The following is a 7,042-nucleotide window of genomic DNA, read 5'->3' as shown; positions in this document are numbered from 1 at the left end:
AGGAGGTGAGCACGTCCGCCACCGCCTCGTCCCTGTGTCGTCCCTCTGTCAGATCTCACACTTGTAACCATCAGAAAGTGGAGGGTAGCTTTCGCAGGGACTCAACAGTATGTGGCGTGATGGGTGGTACGTGCTGATGCTGGTAAACACGCGCTGTAGAGGCCTGAACGTGACGTCACTCAGCTGGAGGACCTCACTAGCTTTCTGTGGGTGTTGTGCTGTGTGTTTGTTCTCAGACAAATCTTCTCTTATGTTCTCTTATGTTGGCAAAGAAAGCACAAAGCTTGGAACCAAACAAACAACACGGCCTGTTAAAGAAGCTCTGACTCCAGCATCAATGGGAAGCTGTTGAATTTGTAGAAAGGTTTTGCCTTTGTTGTTTGTGGTTTCGGGCTCGCCAGGTGGAAACATGGGTGAAATATTTGAGATAATGACAGCCAGCTGAGGAAGGAGTTTGTGTGCATCAAGCTGTTTTGTCTGGCTTTTCTCAGCATGCATCTGCTCAGCATGTTGGACAAGCTGAACTAATCTCTTTCATGATTGATGCACTAATTTATTGTGAAAGAGCTGGCACTAATATTTCAGCCCAGTTGCACAACAATTCGTGAAATAGTCACGAAATTTAATGTATTGATTTGTGTACAAAGACACGAATTTCACAATTTTTTCATGAATGTAATCAACGAACCGGGAAGTATAAAGAGCAGCGAACACCAAAGAGGCCGATGATCTTGTCCCGTGTGAAACCAGAAGTCAAAATTGATTTGTCACCTAACTTCTGTACTTAAAGGCAGGGTTGACGATGTTCTCCAGTAGACACTATCTGTTATATTGGTTGAAATGGTCTTTATACCCCGACAGCGATCCATTACTGATGAGCTCTGAAAAAGGACCGGAAAAGAGCTGTCATCTGTAGCTGCTGTAATCCTGTAAAAACGTCTACCAATCACTGCCTCGCGGTCCGCTTGGAAAGAACCAATCAGATGCCTCCCTGCTCGTACACTACCCTTGGCGTGCACCAGCCTGAACTCAAAGCGCGTCGCCGCCGCACGTTTACTGGAGAATGGAAGAGAAAACTCAGCCAAAAGTAGCACTAACTGCTTGTCATGATGTAGCGTTGTTGAGTTGAGGTCCTCTCTCCGTTCTGTGTCTGTGAAGTAGTTACAATGTGGTGGTGCTCGTGCATGTGTGTGGGGGGGCGTTGCCTCCGAAGGAGCCCTGAGGGGAGAGGGTGGGTTAATACGGAGCTCCTGAGGCGAAGCTTTCCAACATCGTCGACCCTATCTTTAAGTTACGGCACTTCCGGTTTTATTTAAACCCAAACCGCGATCTTTTCCTAAACCTAACAAAGTAGTTTTGTTGCCTAAGCCTAACCAAGTCGATCTATTCCTAAACCTAACTAAATAGTTTTATTTTGAAAAGACTGGAGCATAAATTGACACGTGCGTCACGTGTTGCTGGACATTCGTAGGTAAAAGCATGAAAAAGACGTTGTTGAAAGTCGTGCTGAGCGTCACAAAGGAATTGAAAAATTCGTGTCTATGTACACGAATCAAATAGATGAAATTGTGTGACCATTTCATTGATTCTGACAATGTCCCCAATAGTATAAATGTATGGACTAATAGTAAGATGTTCTGGATCCTTGCTGATGGTTGATATTTGCATTAATAACTCAAGAATTTGAAAAGTCATAAATTATCTGTGAACTGCAGCTGCATCCTGGATCTACATTCTGTAAAAATAAGACAGCTGTTCAATGTCTTTTTGAGACATTTATGTAATCTATGTAAAGTTCATGGCCGTTTTGTCTCATGACATACATCTAATAACAAAACTCCAGTAACAGAGGTTGTGTCCTCTTTGTTGTTTGTGTCTGGGAGGCTGAAAATGATAAGTGACTTCCTGGTCCGAGGAATCTATTGACCACGTTTTATCTTTTTGACCTTGGGCCAATGGCTAGTGTTTCCTTCCTCACCACAAGATGTCTCTTCAGCTCAGAGGAAAAGCCCCCGGCGGCTCATCCCATGGTAGAATATACGCAGCATTTTCTGGAAAGGGTTGTTGTTTGAAAACGTCGATGGCACTAATTGAGACACGAGAGAAAGCTCTTCTGCATAAGAGGAGATTTGTATATCATATACTCAGAAAAAGGGGATGCAGAGACATGTTCATAATACTTCATGGAGGAAAATAAAGATGCTCAACCTGAAAAACAAGACTTCATTTTGGCAGTTTTAAAAAAAAAAAGCCATGAAAAATATTGATGACCTGCTCAGACCAGGATATAATACCAATTATTTAATTGCACAAACTGTACAACATAATTAGTTTTGAGAACAGGCAGAATAATCAATGTGCTTACAGACATTTGCTCTCATGTTCTATATATCCACACCTCAGCATTGCATCAGTGTATTGAAGGATTGCTTCATAAATAGAAAGTTGTCAGAGGGAAAGACGGGATTTAGTACCCGTCATGTTGGATTTGGCTCTCATGGGAAAATAAATGTGGGCAGGATTGACGGGTCCTTTGAATACAGCTGAGCTGTAAAAATGTTTCCTCGTGTAATGGATGCTTGATTGTGGGATATTGCCAGAGGCCCCAAACAGCAGACAGAAAGTTGGTGCATGCCCAGATTATCACCTATTAACATTTCCCTCGAAACTGCATCGATTTGAATGGTAGGAAAAGCAAGGATGTGTTCACAAGAGCTTGATGCAATAAGAACAGAGATATGCTGATGAAGACCTGCTGAGTAAACACTGTTTAGTAAACTACTGCGATAACATCAGTGCAGCGTGGTGATATAATTTTTATGATCTCATAGCCAGTTTAAAGAGACTGCGGCCTCCTTTTCCTTTTAAGTTGTGAATATTTCATGAATGTATTTCTGCTCTTGCTGCCACAGCGTGAGATTGATAAAGGCGAACATTGCAGGCATGTCAAATGCTCGCATCACAGGGTGGAGATTTTACAACTCTTTCATACAATGTCAGCATCAAAACGATTCGGAAACATTTAAAACGCAACATGAAGAATGATCTGTATTATACCCAATCAACACCCAACATTCAGATGCGATCTGGATACGTTTTTCAGATAAAAGAGACGCGTCTTAAGGGCATGCATGTAGGGACATGATCAGGCTCACATTGTGATCAGATCTCAGTTAAGTTTAAATGCGGACCACATTCTTAAGAAAGAAATCCGCCCGACAAATTGAAAGGTCACGTAACTCCGGTTCTTCCTGCTAGCTTAATCAATCCCAGGCTACGTTTCAAATCTCATACATATTTACTTGTACTTGTAGTTCATACTGCAGCTGCCCTTACAAAGTACGTACTGTTGCATGCAGGGACATACTACTTCGTCATAACATTGCGCCTTGAACTTTGACCCTCTTGCTCATATATCCGCTGAGCAGAGGATTGTGGGTCAGAATAGCCAGAAAAGCATAACGGCTTGCATTCTGTAGCAGGACATCCTGGTATTTTTGACATAGTGCATTTGACATACTATGTATGGGGACGTACTAAATCTGCTTCAATGCTTCCTTTCTTATCTCCTTCAGCATAGGATACATTGGACCATCCTTTACGAAAGGAAAGGAGATAATGCCGTCCTACCATTCCTTGTGGCAGCAACATTTAAAGCGACGCACGTCAAAAACATCCGCCGTTGCATAATTACGTAGCCTATAGTGTTCAGTCGGATTCTCTGAGCACGGTGGTTGTCTTTTCCTAAGTCCTTCACATCTCTCTTTGACCTCATGACGTTTTCTATCGAGGTCAAGGAGAAGTGGTTAGGAAAAGACAGAGGACTATTCGGCCTCGGCTACTAGCAAGTCTTTGATCACAAACTAATTAATTAACTAATTTGTTTTAATGAAAAGACCCATTATTATCCAGGTAATGTATCCAGATACAGATCATGTGTTAATACCAGGTGTATATGGGGCCTTAGAGAAATTCAAATTTCATAGACACACTTTTTAACATATAGAAAGTCTTCAGCAATGCTAGCGGCTCTGAGAGGCTGTTCTGCGGCACAGTGAGCTAAATGCTAACATCAGCATGCTTCATGCTCACATTTACAATGCAGACATACAGATGTTTAGCATATATAATGTTTACAATCTTAGTTTAGCATGTTAGCATGCTAACATTTGGTAATTAGCAGTAAACACAAACAGCTGTGTCTGATGGGAAAGTATTGAGGTAAAAGTTTTGACTCGTTGATGGCGCTAGAAGTTAATGGATCCCTAAATGTATTATAGTTCATCCTGAATTTCATGGCAATCCATCCAATAGTTGTTGAGAATCTCTGTCTGTCTGTCTGTCTTTCTTTCTGTATGTTCTTCACATATCTCGAGAACCGTTCATCCGACCGACTTCGCACTTGGCGGGTGTATTGCTGGGGACGTCATGGAGTGCTTTATCGAATTTGGTGCAATTTGGACACTTCTTCACTTCCCTGGAGTCAAGAATGGAGATGCAGAATCGAAACCAGAGTGTATTTCACCGGTGTGACTGTGAGTAACCCGTGAGTGTGTTTTCCCCTCTGTATTTCCCCGGCGTCAGAATTGATACTAACTTATAACTCTAATATAACATTACCGCTAGCAAAATACCTCCACTCATTAAATCCACGCTCTACTTTATAACCGCAGTGGTCAGTTTATTTGGAAATTACCTAATAAGTGTATTTCACCAATGTTTCTGACCGCATGTAACAGCGAGCTGGGTGTGTTTGGGGCCGAGCATTTGGCCCGTTCTGAACAAGCATGTTTTGAACAGGAACTGCACTAGTTTCACTAAAAAGCACAAAGTTCAATGTGCTAGTTGTACTAGATGAAAAGTCAGAGGATCATCAAAGTCATTAAGATTCATCTTGTGGGCACCGTGGATGTCTAACATCGCCATAGAATCACGTCACTAACACATACTCTTCATACTGAGACTGAAGTTTCAACAAGTTCCATTATGTGTCGAAATGTGATCTTCAGGGACTTTTTGTGATGAAGTAACACCACCCAGAACGTCTGGGCATATACTGTATTTTAACAGTCTGTACTTTCGGGTTAAAGGTGGTGTTTTCATTTTGAGTATTGCCGGCCTTCCCTCTCCCCTCTCCAGATGTTTCCAGGTCACAGAGAACATGGCGTTCGGTGACAGACTATAGCATCACTTGGTCTAAAGAAGTCAAGGGAGGGCAGCGACAAAGGGAAAGCGTTTCCTTAGTTCATTTCAAGGACGGTTTCATGGAAAATAAAAGTGACAGAACTGCTATCAGTTCCTCTTCGCTGACTGTTCGCTGCTTATCTCGTGCTGTGACTTGAGCAGTGGGTTTAAAGTCCTTGTGTCGTAGTTGGGAATGAATAAGGAGGCACTTTTAAGGAAAAACAAATTAACATAATTATAAATGAATCCCCCCAAAAATCATTTTAGACGGAAACTATTTCAACATCTGCCTTTCAATAATTACCACTTTAACTGTAATCATTGTTAAATTTACAGTATCATGAACCAACACTTTGTGACTTATCTCTTCCTAACCCTCCTTTTATTGAGTTGCTGTGTACAGTTTGCTCATGATCCATAACACAACTGAACTTTGACCAGTCTGAGTCACGCACCAACGATCTGTATGCGCAACAGTGACTCCGGCAGCGAAAAGGCCGACGGACCGCCTCGATACAAGCTCATCTGTCACTCACGCAGATCAATACGGACTCAGGTTAGATCTGAGGAAACAGATAAAGGTTCGGTGGCTGGGGGAAGGCGACTTATTGATTGCAGGCAAATTCACCCCAGAGTCCATCTTTGCCCTTACACGAGTGAGTCAAACCACCTTCAAGCTCCATGGAAATTGGAAATCCAATTACTCTCGCTGGCAGACATTTTGGTTAATCACATTGTTGTACTCCTGATTTACCGAAAGCCTCCAAAAAAAGGCCTTTATGTATGCTGCACATAGATAATACAGAAGTAAAACGAATTCAAGTTTCTCTAATTATATTAACAAACTTCATGATAATATCATTTTAGATCAGTTTATTTCCATAATAAAAAGTTGTGACTTTTACATCCTCCCATGTCAAAGCAGCTCTACAGTTGTTTACAGAGACGAGGCAAAGCATCATGTTGCATGTAAAGACTGCTGTGACAAAAGAAAAGAAACTGATGCAGGGGATAGAACATGTTTCACAGAGATCAATAAAGCAATTACATCTGTAATTCACTGATGGTTTTGTGGACAGACAAATAAGCCTGGGGGGAATATTTATACTCTTGCTTGGGGGGGGGGAGGGGAACTCCCAGAACTCGCCTGAATGTTGACATCACACATCGTCATCTCCCGGCATCCTCCTAAAATTACACTGTTGCTTCTTTGGAAACCACACTGTGTTAGTTACAGAGTGGACTCCTACACAAACATTCGAATTAAAAAGAATCTGCAGGAGCTCCTTCCTCTTTTTCCTCTGACATCCACTTCAGGTATCAGCCCTAACTCCCAACTGAACAAACACTTTTTACATTTCATCTTCTGTCATTGAAATTGTAGTAAATGTATAAATTGTGATGTTTATGAAATGTAATCATATAGTTTTTTTTATCTATAAGAAACAGACGTTGTAAGTAAGGATGAACTGATCCGAGGTTTTCAGTCTCTATACCGAAAGCGATACCTGGGTTCTGGGTATCGGCCATTTCAAATTAAAAGCATTTATAATGAGCTACAATCAGCCTTATAAAGTAGTACAACATTACCTCAAAAACATACGTGCCATAAAACACATTCCTGTACCAGGTGCCTCAGGGAATCTCAAACATCTAGACTGGAGGGGATCTAACAAGAGGATGACCCGACGCCCCGGGGTCACGCTATCTGCAGTCTCACTAGGAGAGACGCCGTGCGTGAACACGTTACAGATCTTTAGGAGAAATTGATAGACTAATATTGTATTAGTGCATTTTGTTGCTTCACTCTCATCTCTCTAGACAGCAACTGATTTGAAGTTGCCACGACATTTCCTGT

The sequence above is a fragment of the Sebastes umbrosus genome, chromosome 11, assembly GCF_015220745.1.
Source record: "Sebastes umbrosus isolate fSebUmb1 chromosome 11, fSebUmb1.pri, whole genome shotgun sequence".
Taxonomy (NCBI): domain Eukaryota; kingdom Metazoa; phylum Chordata; class Actinopteri; order Perciformes; family Sebastidae; genus Sebastes; species Sebastes umbrosus.
This window is presented reverse-complemented; position numbering follows the sequence as displayed.